This window comes from Anabrus simplex, chromosome 5 (assembly GCF_040414725.1).
Source record: "Anabrus simplex isolate iqAnaSimp1 chromosome 5, ASM4041472v1, whole genome shotgun sequence".
Taxonomy (NCBI): Eukaryota; Metazoa; Arthropoda; class Insecta; order Orthoptera; family Tettigoniidae; genus Anabrus; species Anabrus simplex.
In genome coordinates, this window is record NC_090269.1 from 265,804,176 (window position 1) to 265,826,263 (window position 22,088).

Here is a 22,088-nt window from a genome sequence, read left to right on the forward strand (position 1 = left end):
CTAGTTATAAAGGAATTCAGAAGGCCATTCCTCTTCTCGTAGTTAACAACTACACTGCATCAAACATTATGGGCATGGATCTATTTAACTTATTTGGTTTCCAGATACATGACAACATTAACGTCGTATCTACATTGCATCCTACTTCTGACGTGACCGCTCTCCTAGCGCAGTTTCCTGAAGTCTTCGACTCTCAGCTCGGAACAGCAAAAGACTATACAGCTCACATACAGCTGAAATCCGGAGCTAAGCCTCGCTTCCTCAAAGCACGTCCAGTACCCCTAGCACTTCAAGACCAGGTCACGAAAGAATTAGAAAGATGGATACAAACTGGAATTGTTGTACCAGTTACTTCTAGTCAATGGGCTACTCCACTTGTGATAATCAAGAAACCTGATGGTAATGTTCGACTTTGTGGCGATTTTCGATCTACAGTCAACGCACAACTCGAAACCGATATCTTTCCTATTCCACGTCCAGAAGACTTATTCCGTCGTCTCTCTGGTGGACAATTCTTCTCTCGAGTTGATCTTAAAGAAGCATATCTCCAGCTACTTTTAGACGAAGAATCTAAGAAATTTCTCACACTCAACACTCCTCTAGGACTGCTCCAGCTCCAGCGGCTCCCATTTGGTATTTCATCCTCAGCGGCTATTTTTCAGCGCTATTTGGCTCAACTCACCGCCTCAATTCCCGGTTGTGCTAACTACCTGGATGATATTATTGTTACTGGAAAAGATCATCAGGAACATCTAACCAATCTCCGCCTTCTTCTCCAGAAATTAAAAGACAATGGCCTACGAGCGAATCTCGCTAAATGTACCTTCTTTCAGCCTCAAGTTCACCACCTCGGACATATACTTGATAAGAATGGAATTCGTCCTAGTATGCAGAATGTCTCCGCGATAGTAAACATGCCAGCACCTCAGAACCTCAAGCAGCTTCAGTCCTTCATAGGCAAAGCGAACTATTATAATAAGTTCATTCCACGCTTCGCTACAGTGGCAGCTCCATTAAACGCTCTACGTAAAAAAGGTGTTAAGTTTCTGTGGACTCCGCAATGCCAACAGGCATGGAAAACAATCAACAACGCCTTAATTCAAGCTATACAACTCACTCATTTTCAGCCCGACAAGATCATCACGCTAGCTACTGACGCTTCAGACTACGGTGTCGGTGCAGTTCTCTCCCAGAAGGATCGTCATGGACAAGAACGCCCCATCGCCTTCGCGTCGAAAACACTTAATGACCATCAACGTCGATACTCACAGATAGAGAAAGAAGCTCTAGCCATCATCTTTGGTATTCGCCGTTTCAATGAATATCTTTATGGCAACCATTTCCTGATCATTACCGATCATAAGCCTCTCGTACACTTATTCCATCCTGGTAATAAGATCCCAGAGAATTCCCTCAGAAAGCTTCAAAGATGGTCAATGTTCCTTTCTGATTATTCCTATCAGATTGTATATCGAGCCACATCCCAGCATTGTAATGCTGATGCCCTCTCCCGCTTACCCGTTGGTCCTGATACTGCCTTCGATTCTCAAGAATCTGAATGTCTTCAGTTGGACATAGAACTTGAAGATACTGTATCCAGTTTTCCTATTGATGCTACCTGCATAGCTAAAGCTACGGATAAGGACAGTACACTTGCTACTGTACGTAATTACATCCGCAACGGTTGGCCTCTTCAGAGCACACTTCCTGCCCACCTGGCACCTTATCATCGTATGCAGCATCGTCTCACGACTCGTGCCGGAGTTATACTACTAGAAGCAGGCACCATCTTCCGAGTGGTTATCCCACTTAGCCTACAGAAACAAGTTCTCGAGTTATTACACCAAAGCCATTGGGGTATCTCCAGAACAAAGCAACTCGCCCGTCAACACTGCTACTGGCCCGGTATTGATGCCGCCATCGAAAAGCTAATACGTCATTGTGAGCAATGTCAAACGAATCAGAACGCCCCGTCTTCTGATCTTGCTTCATGGCCTCCTGCTACTACTCCATGGGAACGAGTTCACATCGATTTCGCAGGTCCTTTCCTCAATTCCATGTGGTTAATCGTCATCGATTCACTGTCAAACTTTCCATATGTAGTGGATATGCATTCGACTACTACAACCGAAGCTACCATTCGTGCTCTCCAGAAAATCTTTACTACAGAAGGTTTACCGCAAGTACTCATTTCGGACAACGGACCTCAATTTACAGCTACTGCTTTTCAGAACTTTTGTACACATAATGGCATTCGTCATATCCTAGCACCACCTTTTCACCCTCAATCTAATGGTGAAGCTGAACGCTTCGTACAAACATTTAAAAGAAGTATGAAGAAAGCTGTCTCTTCAGGCTTAACTAAAGACCAAGCCTTGCTCCAACTCTTAAACAACTACAGAACTCTCCCCGGCGCTGATAATATCACTCCTGCACAGAAGCTCCATGGACGACCTCACAGAACTTTACTTTCTCTGTTACAGCCTCTTCCGGCCCAGCATAAGACCTCACCAACGAAGTTCTCCCTCAACGACAAGGTCTACACCAGGACATTCAAATCCAACCCACTCTGGATACCTGGAGTCATCTGCAGATCTTTGGGTCATCGTCTCTACGAGATACAGACTACGGAGAAACGTATCTGCCGCCATCAAGATCAGATACGTCTGCGCTACCGCCCCTATCCAGCTATTGATGCTATTGCTAAACCAGATAAATCTATTGCTGAACGAGCCTTAGATCATTTAATAACAATGGGTTCCTTTCAGGACGAGACAGCGCCACTCCGCCCAGTTCCAGCTCCGGACAATACAACAGAGACCTCAGCAGCTCCGCCCCAGCATCGCAGTCGCCGCCAGCGCCGCCGCCGTTTCACGCCGTACCGGCGCATTTAGGAGGGGAGGGTGTTGTATGTCCGGCGCTCCCTTCTCGCTCCGCCAGCCAGCTGCACGCGCGCCTGTGTATCATTCTGCTAGCTTCGACGCGCAGCCCTCAGTGCGCGTGCCTGACCATCGAGTGTACTATAAATAGGAGCTCCCTGCCTGCTCACTTGCCCACTTGCCCCGGTGTCCAGCTCCAGAATACACCCTACGTCGAGCACGGAGGCTACTCCTCTTGAAAATGTGCTTCGACCAGGTGGACTGAATTTCTGGCAGTACGAGGTTTCACCTCTGGTCACCGCTCCCTTACCTGTTTCCGCTGCCTATGTTCCGTAATTCTTTTACAAGCCATTTTCATTCCCTAAATTATGCAAGCTCCCTTAGTTTCGCTAGGTGGAATTTCTTCAATCAATTGAACTTGCTTTTTAGGAATTCAGGCACTTCAACAAACAAGGACTCTCATGAACATTTATGTTAGTGTGCCAGATAGTTCTCGACTATCAACGTGTCAATTCACAAAAACTATCTTTTCGAGATAGAAGTGTATATAAAGACTGCAAACCTGTACATATTGTATAAAGACAGACTTTTCTCAAGATTCAATATTCCTTTTTGCTTCAAAATAAATTTCAGTTATTTGTGTAAATATCTTAAAGTGAAGCAAATAAAGTTGTGTTCTGTAAACTTCAACCTTGGTTACAACATCATGTCTACTAGGAAAATGCTTTATATGTGTGCTACTTATAGAAAGTGATGTTACGATTAGCAGGTAGCCCAGGTAGCAGATTCCGTATCAGTTGTTTACATAGTTTTCTTGTAAATGATTTCGAAGAAATTGTAAACTATTCCATTCCCGAATTCCTCTTCCTATGATGGATATTTACCCCGATTAGTTCTTTAACAGTACGGTACCCTCCAACTTTATCTTCATAAAGTTAAACATTAGAATGAAATGCATTATAAATAAATGGAAGCATGTGGAACTAAACGAGGCAAATAGAGCATTGTGGAGATATGTAATCAATTCACAGAAGCCTGCAGATAAAATGTTCAAAGGCAATAAGTCCGTAAGGAAGATTTGGGTATATATACGCACATAGAAGCGCGTGAAAAAGAGTTAAGAACAACGGCAGGGAACGAAAATAATTGTTTAATGTAAATTAGAAAGTCGATGGAAACCTGCGTATCTTCAATTACGGAGCGAGTCACTTTACCAATCTACTACGAGAATACTTTACAAAAACGCTGCCTTACATGACAGGTTATAACTGGTAAGAAAATGTTATCTCGAGATTTTAATCCCAATTAGGTATTGATTTTGAAGCTCATAGATTAAAATCACGAAAGCTTGACATAAATCGTTGTCCATAACACTTAAGAGCCCCTTATTAGGCTTTTTGATGATAATCAACAGATGCAAGCACAGGAAAAAAAGAGAATCGAAATGAGCTTCATACATCTGACGATAGATAGCACCGCACTCGAAAGCGAGAAGTCGCTGAAAATCAGTCTAGCCAACTCCGTATATCGGTGTCTAGCTCCTGGTAGCTACCAAGGGCTTGCGCGGAGGTGGTTGCACGCAAGGCAAAGTACCAGCCGCTTTACACCCCCAGGTAGTTTACCTCCCGGGCAGCTGCCAGCCACTTTACCAGCAGATGGTAGAACCGGCCCTCAGTCGAGCAGCTCGTCTGCTTACTTCTAAGTCTTCTCAGCACGAAGTTTGGTACATTTCCGTAAAAATACTCTTTTGTCGGAAATCATACCGAACAAATCGTGTTGTTTTTCTTTGAATCTTTTCCAGTTATCTTATCAAGTGATGCTGGTGAGGGTCTCATATATTGGAACCAATCTCCAATTAAGAACGTAGGTGGTAAACTATCGTAACTGACATTTCACAAACTCTACAGGAGAGCAGAAAGAAGCTGCTGAGGCACATATTTTGCTACCTTGTCAAATCGAATCGACAGTTCTGACCCTGGTAAATTATAGTAAGAGCCGTTCCAATAAGGAGTGCGACGGGCGGCGTAAGGTTGAACTGTTCTATGATCACTATCATTGTTTATCACTGGTTTCTCTTTCCACATACGATAGTGTCACATAAAACCAAACCCCATGGTTCAACAGCTCCAAAATGCCATGGACTAACAAGTGACCGCTGCTCAGCCCGAAATCCTGCAGATTATGAGGTGTCTTGTGGTCAACACGACGAATCCCCTCGGCCGTTATTCTTGGCTTCCTAGACCGGTGCCGCCACAACTCATCGTCAGATAGTTCCTCAATTGTAATTATGTAGGCTGAGTACATCTCGAACCAGCCCTCAGATCCAGGTAAAAATTCTTGCCCTGACCGGAAATCGAACCCGGCGCCTCCGGGTAAGAGGCAGACACGCTACCCCTACACCGCGGAGCCGGCTGATAGTGTCACGTAGTTTATCTGCATTTATTCGAAACACACACATTCAAGAGTGTACCCATAACAAGGCATGACCGAAACCAGTCACATGAATATTTTAAAAATCGTAATTTATGCATTTACGACAGTTCACCTCTGACGTCGAAAATTGTGACCAGAGACTTATATGCCCTCTACTGCACATCCTTACAACAAACCCTAAATACCCTCATAACCATATGGAGAAATTTTTAACCTTTATTTGCAATCCCGTTCATGCGATTACCCCAATGAAGATCTTTCCTTATATTAACACCTAGGTACTTCTGACTCGGTCATATGACTGGAAACAGGCTGTGGATTTTCATTTCAGGTACTTACAGTGATCCCGATGAGGAACTTTCACCCTATTAACGCAGTAATTAAAACCGAAGGGACTTTTTTCTCTTTGTGAAAATCACAACCTTAATTTTCAACCCGTTTAACATCATACCACTGCCGCCTGCTGTCCATCCCTCAACATTGTGGAGGTCTTTTTGCAGTCACCCACAATTGTGTAACTTACTTATTACTCTATAGAATATATCAGTCAGCAGGAAGCATTATCTCCGATTCCAGTTCTTTACTCAAATTATGTACATAAGAAGACGAAGTTCCAGTAACACTGCCTTGAGGAATTCCCCTCTTAATGATTACAGGATCAGATAATCCTTCACCTACTTTAATTCTTTGAGTTCTATTTTCTATAAATATACCCACACATTCAGTCACTCTTTTCTCCAGTTCAACTGCACTGATTTTTTTTCAGTAGTCTCCCATGATCTACCCTATCAATAGGTCAATTGCGATGTAGTCCATTTCACCTGTGTCTGAACTATCTGCTATATCTTACTGGAATCCTACAAGTAGAGCTTCTGCGGAATAGTTTTTCCTAAACCTGAACTTGCCTTCTGTCAAACCTATTAGTAACTTCGCACCGGGCAAGTGGGTCGCGTAGCTATCAGCTTGCATTCGGGAGATAGTGGGTTCGAACCCCACTGTCGGCAGCCCTGAAGATGGTTTTCTGTAGATTCCCATTTTCACCTGGAGCTGTACCTTAAGTAACGCCATTGTCGCTTCATCCCCACTCCTAGCCCTTTCCTATTCCATCGTCGCCATAAAACAAATCTGTGTCTGTGCAACGTAAAGCAAATTGTAAAAATACGTCTAATACAATCAGATAGAACGCTTTCCCAATGTCTACGCATGTCTACAACACATGTCTTGCCAGTGAATGTAACAGTCAGGAAAGAAAACTCATTTGGAACTGTGATCGTGTATCATGTAAGAGAGGACCAAAATCGCTAAATTCACCACAAATATAATAACAAATAAGTATAATTGAACTATCACGTCTCTTCTTTCAATTTTTACAATATTATAAAATAGATTGTAGTCTTCCGTAATTGTTGAATTATTACCAGAAGAAACCTCAATAGCGATCTATATGTGGCGAAACTTCGTGACATATGGGCTGCTACGACTGTCTGGTGACGCTAGATTACAGAGAATTTACTCTTTAAAGTGAAATGAAGCCGTTGTAAGAAATGGTAGTTTGAAATTGTGCGCTTTCTATGTTATCAAATTGAGAGAATCAGTGTATTGGATGTTGTGAAACTTGGCGGATGTATCCAAGCCAGCGAGCCAACTCCATGCAACTCGATTTAAGGGGAATAACAAGAGTTTCTTAGGCTCTTGGCACATGTGCAGCAAGGCCGTGCATTGTGCTCTTGCAGGATTTGAGCTTGTCTACCTGTCGCCGAGTTATTTATAGCAGCACTCTGCGCTTTCCACGCCTGATTTCTCTGCACAGTACACCACAGCAGTTAAGTCAGTAACTTGGTACAAGGGTCTATTTCCTAAATATCTTTGATGGGTTTCTTCCTACCCTAACCCAACATATGGCACCTGTGACCTCGCTAAAACGTAGTAGGGCAATAATAGGCCTAACGCATGACAATCATCTATAATTAGGAAATAATCAAATGACAATTAAATATCAGGGCTGCAATAAGAGTTTACAATAATACGTATGAAAGAGAAGAAACTGTGTAATCTTCCAGTGATCAGTGCAAGATTAGCTTGACACATCCTTCAAAAGCTTACGTACCCACCTCAGTACTACGCGACAGTCCACGTGTGGTGGAAGGAATAGTGGCGAGAAGATGCCTAACGTGCTCTGCAACAGCGGAAATTAATCTCAATAATTGCATCTCGGTCTTTGCGTCGGATGCATGATCGTACTTTTCACATGACCCTACAAGAAATACGCTGAAGTCCACCAGAACCTACCTAGCAATTTGGATGCCGATGGTTTAATCATAAAAACATTTTTATATTGTAATTTTTGTCCTATTCTAACATTTCCCTCCAGAGAAATCGCCGTCTAAAGTTCTCAATGTTATGACTGCCTATCTCGTAAACGATTATACATTTTCCTGGCAGGTCATTTGTGTTCGATTAAATCTATATAGAATTCCATACGGCCTTAATATCATGCCCATTAAGTTACGAACTCTCTGTATGTTATCATATTTTAATTATTTCTGTAGTATTTTATGGTGGTGGTGGTGGTGATGATGCCGGCCCCGTTGTGTAGGGGTAGCGTGCCTGCCTCTTACTCGGAGGTCCCGGGTTCGATTCCCGGCCATGTCAAGGAATTTTTCCTGGATCTGAGGGCTGGTTTGACGTCCACTCAACCTACGTGATTAGAATTTAGGAGCTATCTGACGGTGAGATAGCGGCCCCGGTCTAGAAAGCCAAGAATAACGGCCGAGGTGCTGACCACACGATATCTCGTAATCTGCAGGCCTTCGGGCTGAGCAGCAGTCGCTTGTTAGACTAAGGCCCTTCAAGGTCTGTAGTGCCATGGGGTTAGTTAGGTGGTGATGATGATTGTTGTTCAAAGGGCCAATTAGCTAGGTCATCAGCCCCTAATGGTACGAGGTGCAACGAAATTAAACTATAATTAAAACTTCAAAATATATCCACTGACTAAAAATCTAAAACGAATGATGATAAAAATTACCATGAATCAAAAATAATCACTGGATCCAATTCACAATGCCTCATATTCTGAGATGACGCTTTTTGTCCAAATGGGACCAAAATTAAAGTCATCCACCCCTCATAATTTTACTAATCACTGGTAAAACAGAACCATGGTGTTCCACGCATGGTGGTGCTAATCACAGATTATGTAAATCCATGGTACGCCACACAAGTAGCATGGTGTTCCTCACCTAAGCGTACTACTCACAAGCAACTCATACTTATAGTGTTCCTCATTTAGTGGGACTAATCACGCGCGTCGGTATTCCCGTGGTGTTCCTCACTTAGTGGGACTAATCACGCGCGTCGGTATTCCCGTGGTGTTCCTCACTTAGTGGGACCAATCACGGCGCGTCGGTATTCCCGTGGTGTTCCTCAAGTAGTGGATCTAATCACAGGCCACGTATACTCATCGTGTTTCTCACATAGTGGTACTAACTATAGGCAATGTAGACCAATGGTGTATCACACATTATGGTACCACCCACGGCTAACGTAGACCCATTGTGTTCCTCACATAAAGGCACTACTCACAGGCAACGCAGACCCATAGTGGTACCACAATCACAGGCAACACAGACCCATGGTTCTCCTCATATAGCGGTACCAATCGCAAGTAACATTGACCCATGGTGTTCCTCACTTTATGGTACTAACCGCCCCCACCCCCCCCCCCACGGCACTTACGCCCTTGAAAGGGCTTTGGCCTGCCCAGCGACCGCTGCTCAGCCCGAAGGGCGTTCAGCACGACGCATCCTCCCGGTCGTTATTCTGGGCTTTCGAGACCGGGACCACTATCTCACCGTCAGATAGCTTCCCAATTCGAATCACGTAGGGTGAGCGGACCTCGAACCAGCCCTCATGTCGACAGAAAAATCCCTGACCTGGCCGAGAATCGAACCCGGGGCCTCCGGGCGAGAGGTAAGCACGCTACGCTACACCACTGGGCCGGCATACTTTATGGTACTAATCACAAGCAATCTCATGGTTCCAGTTCCATCATTCCTTGGTCACGCCTTAAGACAGGCAGGAGATACCGTGGGTATATTCTTCGTCTGCGTCCCCCACCCACAGGGGTTGTAGTATTATTGTTATTTAGAATATCGTTAGTATGTTGTATTATAACTTAAATACCTAATGAATCCGTATGCATTACGATAAATGAATATCCGTACTCACTCCAGAGTTGTTGGTCAACGTGATGTAGATAAAAGTGTATTCAGTGTATTCTTTCCGGTATTCACGTAGAATTTAATCTCGAGAAACCACTTCGAAGACGGTCAACTTGTCTTTTTAACTGCAATACTTCAGACAGAATGTACTCTCTCACTGTCCGTCAAACCAGTCGTTAGCGTTGGCGGACTGCCGAATACGTATTTATGCAGATCACAAATCCATTACTGTTTCACGTACGTTTGCAAAAAGAGTCACACATCCTGATTTTACAATGTTTATAAAGTTTTACTTAGGTGCACTTAAGCTAGAATAGCGTTTCCAGTGGTATCGTTAGGATTCCACTATAGAAACAAAGAACAAATGAAAGTGTTATTCGGGAGAGGAATGTCTTCGCGCTCCACTGCATTTGGGAGAGAATTAATCTAAAGGAGACAAGTGCCTCCCTTGGGATAGCAGCGTGTGGTATCGCCTCGTGACACATATACTCGCTCTATGCAACTGATCTCTTAACCCTCTCGGAATACAGATTAGGAAATTGATGTGTACGGCTCTGAAGGAAATTTTAAGAATCAATATACGTTTCATTCCGCGCAACATTATTTTTCACACGATATATTTATGGCTACTTCCTCAGTGACATGCTGAACTACGGACATTTGACAATTACCTCAGATCTGCATTTAGTGCTGTCATCCTGGTTTCAAATTCCCATGAGTTGTTTTTCTAAACTTTTTTTAAATGCAATTTGTTCAGGGCGTCGACCTATGAAGATATTTTGCCCCTAAAGGGAATTGAGCCAACAGCACGTGGTGTTCCCAAGCGGTCACCCATCCAAGTACTATCACGTCCAGTGATGCTTAACTGCGGTGATCGGACGAGAACCGGTGTATTCAACATGGTATGACCATTGGCTAAACTTACCTTAAATGACTTCAAAGATGTTGGAAGTTTAACGAACATATCCCTTCTTAAATTATTCCAATCCCTAAACCTGTTCCTATAGGTAGACACGAATATCTGCCCCAGTGTGTCTTCTCTTAAATTCCAACTTTATCTTATGATTTTTCTTTCCTTTAAAAATTCCACTCGTGCTTATTAGTCGCCTGATATCTCTTCAATGACACACGGTGTATTCGAGCAGCTCGTCTCCTTACTCCCAGGTCTTGCAAGGGTAAAGTTTGCAACATTTTCGTAACACTACTCTTTTGTCGGAAATCATCCACAACAAATCGTGCCGCTTTCCTTCGGACTGTTTCCAGTTCTCGAATCGAGTAATCCTAGTGAGGGTCCCATACACACTGAAGGGGGTCTTACCAGTGACTTACACACCCTCTCCTTTACACCCTTACTATTTTAACTCTAAGATCGGAAGTGGAGTTCTCCCATTTATTTTAAATAAACCTCTATGTATTAACAAGCCAATAAATCATAACTATTTAGATCATAGTTCTAATTACCATTCCGCTATAAGAATATCAAGAGTTTCAACCAAACAACAGCTTTGTCTCGCCACAGTATTATCGTTTTGGTATCACCTTTGTAATATCACACTTACGTGCACTTCTTATATTAATTCATTACAAAGCGAACTGAAGTATCATTATAACTTCTTTGCTCTAATATCACACTTACGTGACGATGTTATTCTGATAAACCCGATAGACTCTTAGATTTCGGTTGAAAGAGTTTAAAATGCAGAAATAAAACGGTGTATTGCCGTGCTGAATCTCTTCCCTGTGAGTTTATGAAACGAATGCATGCGTACAGTATTCCTTTCATATTATTCCCTTATCATTACTTGATTTCACTTTATAGTTACTTCCTCGCAAAAGTTAACGAATCTCATTGCTCTAAAGCGGAGGCTCTACAATGTCGTTGCACCTAGAAAACCCGCTGTGTGATTATATTTCAGCCTAGAACGTTGATCAGAAAGGTTTTGTCATCTAGGGCTCAGTATTGCATGAATAATATCATCGAATTTTCGTTGTTAAGTGATGCATGTGCTACGGGTCAGTATTTCTCCCGACACATTGTCACATAGCGGTATTTCTAAGCGCAACGGCGATATGATCAATTCTTCGACGATTCATTCAGCTGAGACGTCGCGGTGTCCTAATTTTTCCCTGCAAGAGTTATTTTACGCGCCGATAAATCTATCAACGCGAAGCTGGCGTATTTCAGATCCTTGAAATACCACCAGACTCACCCGGGATCGAACTCGCCAACTTGGGCTCAGAAAGCAGCGCATGTTCTGTCTGAGCCATCAGCCGACTCTCAAAGGCTGTATCTTCATTGTAAAATGAACTTGTTATTCCTAATATAACCTCTCAATCTTAGTCTGTCATCAAAAGAGTAAATATCCCTTACATGTGAGTGTCTTGTTACGGCAATTGCTAATAACTGAAAGAATTTTATTAGGGGAAATTTCTGGCATACTGGTATTTATTAAAACCAATTCAAGCAGAAGGGACGTTAGACACACAGGATTATTCTTAATCTTATTCTTATTATTATTATCATCATATTTATCTATCACTTGGCTTCCCAGTCATATCTCGGAATTTACCTTAGGGTGCCCTGCCATGGAGGTAGGTGAATATTCCGATTTATGTAGATTCTTCCGAAATTCGAAGTTTTGAAATCACTCAAACCAGACTCCTCAACTGCAGCTCACACTGAATGACTGGCATAAGAGTGCAAATATTTCCGGCTTCGTGGCATGTTTTTATGAACCATAATTCTAGATAATCTAAAAGAGTTCGCATCTCACAACAAAAGCATCTGTAGGTTGCAATTAGTTCAGACGACAAAAATAATCCAATGCATAAATAGTATCTTGCTGAATGAATCGTCCGAGAATAGACCATCTCGTACAACCTCCGCTTTAGAGCAGCGAGATTAATCGTTCTTAACTTAAAAAAGTAAACACCAAACCCCATGACGCAAAATCCCCAAAGGTCCACGGCCTACCAAGCGACTGCTACTCAGCTCGAAGGCCTGCAGATAATGAGGAGTCGTGCGGTCATCACGACGAATACTCCCGGCCATTATTCTTGGCTTTCTAGACCGAGGCTGTCATCTCACCATCAAATAGCTCCTCAATTAATAGCAATCACATAGTCTGAGTAGACCTTGAACCGCCCTCAGATCCAGGTCAAAATCACTGACCTGGGCGGGAATCGAACACGGGGCCTCCGGGAAGGCACGCAGGACCTACATCTGGGCCGGTCATCGTTTATTAACTAGATCATATATAAGCCCAAGTTACCGCTATCTAGTTCATGAAGACCCCCAGATGACAAACGCAAAGGTTTCCACAACCCGGCACTAAGCGGAGTAGAACTCTACCCGCCAGCCCTCTCCCATAAAAAATTAATCTAATTCTCATTTCTTGTGCAGACTGTGTGAACCTCAGGAACATGTGCCACTCCTGGAGTGAAAATAGCGTTCCTAACTTTTCGTATTCCTTATGGGAAATACAATCCGCGTCCTTCCGGGTAAACCGAACACACATTTATTGCTTCAGTTAGATTGCAAAAGACGACGTGTAATCTCTGTAATTGTGTTTAACCGACATCGAAAGCTAATACTGTGTGAAAGAAGTAGTAGTAGTAGTAGTAGTAGTAGTAGTAGTAGTAGTAGTAGTTGTACTTTATTTGGTTCCTCGGTACTCCGCACGTACCGATTCTCATCTTATTCTGGCTTGGTCATCGTCTTGAAATCCGTCTGGCTTCTCTTTCACATTGTCCCTGAATGATTTAATTTTACTCGTGTGGGTTATTAGCCCTACGATGAACCAGACCAGTGGAGGGGCTGCCTCCTTCCAGCCTTAGAATTCCTTAGAGCTTTTCTTTCAGGGAGCTCACACTTAGCCACTGAGTGTTACCCTAACCATAAGGAGGAGGATGTCTGTTCTTCCGCCTCCTCATCCACCAGACATTAACCTCGTCTGCCTTCAGAGCCGCTAACCAGTTTTCCTTTCACCAGAGCCCCATTTTTCAGGGTTCCTTTAGGACTCTCTCAACTATCGTAGCGGTCTCGGGGCACACGAGGTCCCTAGTTTAATTAATCCCTGAAAGCAGTCCATTAGTTTATGCCGTCGCCCGTCCCGCACACAGTCGAAGACGGACTGGATTTATGGAAGACTATGAAAACTGAACGACTTTAAACTGGCAGGAATCGCATACTAAGGTTTCCAAAATAAGGAGATCTTAGATACAAAATTCACAAATGGCAAGCTGACGGAGAGAACAAACCGCAGAAAACGATTGAAGAAACTTGATCCAAAGAGAGAAAAGTTTACAGCAAAAAGAAAAGGAAAGAAATAGAGGAACAAGCTAAGGCAAAAAATGCCTCTGCGTACTTTGCGTAGTCTTACATGAGCGTACTCGCAATTAATTTCAATGCATACCAAAACTCAACATGAATACAGCCGTCAAGCCGGAATCTCTCTACGCGTCAAAATGCCTTATCCTCTTTCAAATGTATCCGTTCGCTGTAAGAGCAAGAAAGGTGAAAGATTATCCACAACATATTACGAAAATGGGATCTGAATAAGAAAATCCAGACAAGACTTTTTTTTTTTTTTTTTTTTTTTGCTTTACGTCGCACCGACACTGATAGGTCTTATGGCGACGATAGGACAGGGAAGGCTTGGGAATGGTAAAGAAGCGTCCGTGGCCTTAATTAAGGTACAGCCCTAGCATTTGCCTGGAGTGAAAATGGGAAATCGCGGAAAGCCATCTTCAGGGCTGCCGACAGTGGGGTTCGAACCCACTATCTCCCGGATGCGAGCTCATAGCTGCGCGCTCCTAGCCGCACGACCAACTCGCCCGGTTACAAGAAATCTACTCTAAGATAGGGAAGATCACGGACACAATGCGTTCTGCCTCTAAACAAAAAACTTCAAGAAAGACCTTAAAGTTATGGACCTACGATCAGAAGACGCGCACAGACGAGAACTTTCCAGAAACAATATTGAGACTTTTGGGATTTTCCGAGATGAGAATTGAGTAACTGGTGCAAAGTGGTTGGATGAACGTCGTGCTCGACTCAACGAAGTTAAAGAAAACCTACTGGATCAAACGAAGAGTGTATAAAGGCATAATGAAATTTACCGCAATCCCTAGCTGCCCTGTTAACGAATAATAAATTAATTAAATAAATAAATAAATAAATAAATAAATAAATAAATAAAAATATTCAATTATTCATTTTATTTTATTCATTACTGGGATCGTTGGAACCAGCCTGGAACATCGTGTTTTGGCAAGAAGCTATAAAGCTATCTGGAACAGAGATTGAGGGACAGGCTCCGAATCCCAAAGTGACGAGTTCGAACCCGGCAGAAATTTTAAAGGGCAGAATATTAGTCATCCGAGACTCTACGTAATGCGATGTCGGCTTATAAAATATGTATGATGTTGGTGTATACCGGCAAAATTAATTTGAACCGGGGGTACATCATCTCCGTCCAGTTAAACTGTGCGACTTCTATAAGGCCATCTATGTGATTGAACTTGAACTAGTGTGATGCAAGATGCTTGGAGTTGCAACTGTTAAGATGTCTCTACTATCGGCCTAAGGGCCCCCCTCTGGCGGAATTAAAGACAATTAATTCTTAAGGGAAAGTTGAATTTTAAAAGTTGGATAACCTTAGTTTTTGAAGATAGTTTTGTTCATGTATCAAAGTTGTCAACACACTTACTGCTTCCTTCTTCCTTAATTACCAACTAATCAGGAACTTTTGGAACATTTTCTCTAGCCAATTAAAATTAGGGGTGTGTACAGGCAGAGTGTGTACAGAGTTTTGGAAACTTCCCCTAGAAATGTTATAAGAGCTGGGCGCCTTAAGGCTGTATTATCTTCATCATTCCGGTTTAGTGAGTGCGGCGTATTATTCGGAGGCAGGGGCCGCAGGTTGGTAGGCCCAGCAAAACAAGGTTATGGCAGAAATTCATCATATGTGATAGCTCCAGGCAGATAGCTTGAGGGGAATGTTTCAAGCTACTTTTATTCATGTAAAGTTTTCGTTTCATGGTTTAAATATAGGTTTTCGGCAAGTCTGAGGACTCTGTTCAAATCACGGCTGGGAAATATGTAAACTTAGAAAACAAAGTTTGATTACTCTGTATTGATTCCCATTCAGCTTGGTATGAGGTGACAAATTTTCTAAACCTCAAAATTCTAAACACATTTTTGGCTTTTAATATTTCTCGTTTAGTCTCCCCTCTGTAGAATAGGCTTAACTTCTGCAACTTCGGGCCATAAGCCCACTTAAGGTTTCAAGAGTTTTTCTAAAAGGAGTGCAAGTATTTTGCCTCCTAGCCTTTTGTTCATGGCCAATCATGTTCAACCTTTTATTTTTACATTAAAGCCATTAAGAATGGGCACTCCTTGCTCCTGTTTAAATTGTAATTATTTATAGACCAGTGTGTAAAAAACTGTTGAGCAGAAGTGACTGTAAATACATTATTTGAAGTCGGTCAGACATAACCTTGTAAGGAACTTGTGCCTCTCAGAGGCTGGACTAAATTCATTCTTGGAGCTCAAACTCTTAGAAGATATAAGCGAGTGGAGAAAACATGATCTTATAAAATAGTGTACCTATTCAGAGCTGTAATGTTCATCGCTTGTACTGTATATTATCGTGTTGATAATTCTCTCTCGTTCTTGTACCTGGTTTTTGGTCTTATAGTCTGCTGTTACCGGAGCTGACGAGCTCATTTTTATTTTATTTAATTGTTGATTGTTCCAAATCTTCTATCTATAAAATTTTAAAATGAAAGAAAAAGGAAGGAAATTAAATTTCAAAATTTAGTGCCTTAACTTATGCTCTGGTCATTTCATTGTCCACCCTTTCACCTTCTTACACCTCTGCGTTCCATGATATTCCGTAACATAATTGAAACTCTATAATAGGTCCCAAAGTAAATTTCTCGTTTCTCAGCTATTTGGTGCAGAAAAGTGAACGTCGAAATTGAAAGAGGCAGCCTAGATTACGTCAAATCAACATGACCGCACACGGTACTGAACGTCATAAAAATAAGAGTAGTACTGATATTTTTCCTCGTTTATTGGGGTCAGCAATGAATGTGAATTTGCTCCAGTTTTACGGCCGGATTCCCTTCTTGACGTCAACCCTAAATGGATGGATATATTCACCATTGCGTATTTCCGAGTTAATTAATAGTGTGGTATGTAGTGCATAGATGAAGAGATGTGTATCACGACGAATACAAATATCTAATGCCCGAACCAGAGAAATGAACCATTCGCAGTTGAAATTCCCAGATTGGCCGGAAATCGAACCCAGGGCCCTCAGAACAGAAGGTCAGTACGCTGACCATTCAGCCTAGAAGCAAAATTATTGTTACTACGATTATTATTATTATTATTATTATTATTCTTATTATTATTATTATTATTATTATTACGGAGCTTTCCGTGGTAGTTAGAGGTGAAAGAAGGTGCTGGGGTGAACAGGTCTCAAAATACGAAATTAAAGTTAAGATCAAATTTAACAAGGTTATATTTTCTTTCCAAGATCAAGAAATAACAAGAATAACAGGAACACAGTTGAGAATCAACAAGTTAAGAAGGTACAATTACAGTTTTTACAGAATTTGGGCTTCGAGCCCCGGACTTACAATTCTTGGGCAATAAGTCCAAGTTTAGCCAAATATACACGATTCAACAAAAGGGGGAGAAAACCCCTATCATGCCCGGGAGCACTTACTCCCAATTACACAGTAAAGCCTCCTCGAGGCACACAGAAACATTTTTTTTTTTGGAAGAGCAACCCGCTCTCAAAGTCCCAGCCTATCAAAGGCCACACGAAACTCCACGTTCAAGCTGTCCTCCAAGGACATACACACAGGGGTAAAAAATACCCAACCTACTGAGGCCTATTCAGTGAAGAAACAGAAATATTACATGGCCTCCACAATACCAACTTGAGAGGAGGCAGAACTGCACTCCAAATACACCTTATTAAAACCTACTTGGCACTAGGCCGCTAATGCAAGGGCTAATCCCATACTAAAGAGGCGACTTATATAAGAAAACTATTTACGTTACATTAGAAGGGAAGAAACGGTTGTGAAAATAAGTTCACCTCAAAGCAATATGAGTGGGAGCTCGAGAGGTTTAAGCACTCTCTATCCCAATATGTAGTTACAGGGGCAGAATTTAAATCAAAAGTCTTTTACATTTTAGAGGAAAGTTACATGGTAAAGATTTCGAACCCGCCCCGAGCGTTAAACTGCTGAGCTGGCAAGAAAATAAGTTATAAAACGGCCATTACCTGGTGGTTGAACTGCTGCCCGAAGAAAGAGGCGCTTCCCGCCCCCTGCTACATAGTTTACACAATGATAGGTGTTACTGAAGTGGCGCGGAGACCCGAAAATCAGCAGTTTATATACCCTCGTGGAAAGTTCGAGGCGTTTCGTGAATGATAACACCCGCCCACAAGCATTTTATTGGATAATGGCAAAAACTACTACACCAGACGAAGAAGAAACACCTTATTGGTGGAAAATTAATTACAGAAATTCCTTATTGGTTAAATTCAAAACTGGCGGAAAGAAAGGGTTAACATTGCCAACTTAAACAATGGCACAAAGAAATTTAATAAAGAACAAACTTAAGTACTAAATTTCTTCAAAAAAAGGTTCCTTCACTTCGCACTAGGGTGCACAATTGTAGTTCTTAAGTAGTGTCCTCTAGAAGAGAATGTTCACACTTCTTGCTACAGATAAAACAAAAATGAATCGAAACTGACATAGTTCAGAACACTTCAAAATTTATAGTAATGACATCTTCTGAGAAATCGTTGAATTAATATGGAAGTTAAAGTTCAGGCTTCCTCCAGTAGAGGAGTTTTAACTGGCGCAAAGTTTGAATTAGCGGCGTGGAGGTGTACCACCCGGTACAATTATTATTATTATTATTATTATTATTATTATTATTATTATTATTATTATTATTATTATTATTATTATTATTATTAGCTTTACGTCCCACTAACTACTGTCACGGCTTTCGGAAACTCCGAGGTGCCGGAATTTAGTCTTGCAGGAGTTCTTTTACGTGCCAAGAAATCTACCGACACGGGGCAGACGTATTAGAGCACATTCAAATACCATCGTACTGAGCCAGGATCGAGCCTGCCAAGATGGGATCAGTAGGCCAGCGCCTCAACCGTCTGAGCCACTCCGCCGAGCAGATTATTATTATTATTATTATTATTATTATTATTATTATTATTATTATTATTATTATTATTATTATTATTATTGTGCTGGGGAACACCTTCTCCGTCCCGCTGAACTGCGCGTCTTCTGGAAGGCCACCTGTGCTTTGAATCTTGAACTAATGTAATACAGTACAAGGTACTTGGATCTTCAACCATTAGATTTCTCTGCCATCCGCCTATGTGCCCTATCTGGCGGGAGTAAGGACAGGTAATTTTTAAGAGAATCAGTTTTTTGTAGGTGACAAGTTCGTGAAGATTGTTTTGTTCATGTGTCAAAGTTGTAAACACTCCTATGACTTGCTACTTCCTTAGTTATTAACCAATCAGGAGTTTCGTGTATATTTCTCTAGCAAATTAAAATTGGGGGTTCGTACAGTCATCCTGCCTATCTGAAAGAGTTCTGGAAACTTCCCCTCGGAAATGCTATTAAAGCTGGGTGCTTTAGGGCCGTGTTGCCATCATCTTCGCTCCGGTCTAGTGAGTGTGACGAGTTATTCGGAGGCACGGGCTGCAGAGCGGCGTTCGGAAGGCCTAACTACTCAAGTTAATTAAAGACATTTCTTTACATGTGACAGCTCCAGGCAGATAGCTTGAGGAGAAGGTTTCTAACGTCTTTAATTTTATGTAAAGTCCTAACTTAAGGTTTTAAATATAGATTTTCGGCAAGTCTGAGGACTCTGTTCCTATCCCTGGCGGGAAACATGTAAATTAAGGTAACAAAGAGTGATCACCCGCTGATGATTCCCATTCAACTTGGTATGGGGTGGAAAAAATGTTCTAAACCTCTAAAATTCTTAACACTCTTTCGGAATTTAATGTTTCTCGTTTAGTCACTCCTTCGTAGTACAGGCTTAGCCTCTGAAACTTCGGGCCATATGCCCATTTAGGGTTTTAAGAATTTTTCCTAAAAGGAGTTCAAGTGTTTTGCCTCCTAGGCTTTTGTCTATGGCCGTTCATGTTAAACCATTTAGAATGGGCACTCACTGCCCCTTTTTATTTGGTAATTTTTTTAGGCGATTGTGTAACAGACTGTTGAGTAGAAGTAACTGCAAACACAGTATTTGAAGTTTGTATGGCATATTTTTGTAAGAGGCTTGTGTCTTTTAGAGGTTGGACTACAGTAGCTTTTTGGAGCTCAGTCTCCTAGAATGTAAATGAGTGGAGGAAACGTGCTCTTCTAAAACTGTACCTGTTTAGAGCTACATTACTCATCCCTTGTAGATTATCGTGTCCATAAATTTTTCTAGTTCTTGTACCTGATTTTTGGACGTCTAGTCCGCTGTTATCAGAACTGATAAGCTCATTTGTTGTTGTTTGTTCTGAATCTTCCATCAATCAAATTTTAAAATAAAATAAAAAGAAGGAAAGAAATAAACTTTTAAAGTTTAGTGCTTTAACTTAAGGGGTGACAAATTTTCTTAAGCTCTAAATGCTTAGCACACTTTCGGCATTTAATATTTCTCGTTTAGTCTCGTAGTGTGTGTTCCACGATATTTCCGTAACATTATTATTATTATTATTATTATTATTATTATTATTATTATTATTATTATTATTATTATTATTATTATTATTATTGCAGAGTCAGTCTCTCATTCCAATACGAAATACATACATACATACATACACTTTTTAAGTTTTTGTATTCTTGTCGAATCTACTAAAAAATCCTCCCTCTCTGATTACGTGCATTAGAGACAACATAGCAATCCGAGCCAAATTTAATAAAGGGATGATATATGTGCGCCGCAGCATGCAAGGAGAGCAGTCACGAGAGAAACAATGGAGCAAGGTCTGTCTCCTTTAAGGTTGAGGCTGTCACTGCTCTCAGCGCGATGACTCTGTTTCTAGTTAGCATTCAAGAGGCCGTGTCTTCCGCGTCAGGATTTGTAAGCCGTGTTCCTCCAGCTCATTCTAAACAATATTGAAAACCAACATTGATAACTCATTAGTTTGAAATAAACTTCACCTTCGAATCTTCTAGGGACCCATTGTTTTCCACAACAGACACTTAGAATATATTTAAATTGACTTTCAGCTTGTTTGGTCATGTATAATGTACAGATCTCTCTCTCTCTCTCTCTCTCTCTCTCTCTCTCTCTCTCTCTCTCTCTCTCTCTCTCTGTGTGTGTGTGTGTGTGTGTGTGTGTGTGTGTGTGTGTGTGTGTGTGTGTGTGTGTGTGTGGAATTACTTGAATTTTGAACATGTTCTGTGAGTATTATGTAAATAATACGTCTATGTAAATACAGTAACTGTAAATAAACACACACTGTAGCCTGTAATTGTATTTTTTTTAATATTGCCATTTGAAACTGTAAATAAACACACACTGTAGCCTGTAATTGTAATTTTTTTAATATTGCCATTTGAAGTAGGGATAGAAGCACATTCGTGTATGTGTGGGCTTATGCCCTTTCTCAATTCACCATCCCTGAATTGTACCTACTATTTGTGGAGAATAGATAAATATACAAATAATAATAATAATAATAATAATAATAATAATAATAACGGAAAGAGAACGACCGCGGCCACCGTAGCTCAATCAGGAGAGCATCCGACGCGAAAGTGGAAAGTTGTGGTTCAGTCTGTTTGTCATTCAGCTTGGAGGCTTGTTCGATCCTCAAACACCAACACCGAAGTTTATACAGTTATAAGGAAACCACAAGTGCAGACGGTGAGGCGTACAATGCATAACAAGGAGTGAGATAGTTTGCCATTGTTTCCTTCACCGGACCTGAAAATTGTATAGAAGCAATGCCGACTCGATTAGTAGAATCTTTCATTACATCCATACACACTAATCGTCGTCTGAATGTTATTCCTCAGCACCACTCTTATTTCACCTCTCTTCACGCGGTTTATCATTACATTTTCTGTGTGGAGGTGCTCACTCTTTTTCAAAACCCATTTTTAATGCTCGCTCAGAAAGGAATGAGGCGTAATTCCAACCGAGTAAAGCTGCGGAGCATGTGCACGCCATCCGCCCTATTCCCGTCTGGAACCCTTGCAACGCGGTTCGAGTTAGCTGACGCAGGTAGAACCAACTTGCTCCAATTTTGTATTTATTACCGAACATGCAGTCCCCTTCACCTCAAATGACATCACTTGTTTCTTGGAAATTCTCATTTTCGTATAAAAACAGCTCAAAATCTGATCCTGACAGCTCCTCTGTGGTCTGAAACCACACTGGTTTTCATCCAACTTCCTCTCAACGGTCTCGAAAGCCAAGAATAACGGCCGAGAGGATTCGTCGTGCTGACTACATGGCACCTCGTAATCTGCAGGCCTTCGG

General features: G+C 41.6%; 1 non-coding gene across 1 annotated transcript; it reads right to left on the reverse strand.

Annotated features, from left to right (window-relative positions):
* Positions 1 to 10,330: 10,330 nt before the first annotated feature.
* Positions 10,331 to 10,448, reverse strand: LOC136875124 (5S ribosomal RNA). The gene has a single exon (XR_010860375.2). It is a non-coding gene; the product is annotated as a 5S ribosomal RNA (ribosomal RNA).
* Between the last annotated feature and the right edge of the window lie 11,640 nt (positions 10,449 to 22,088).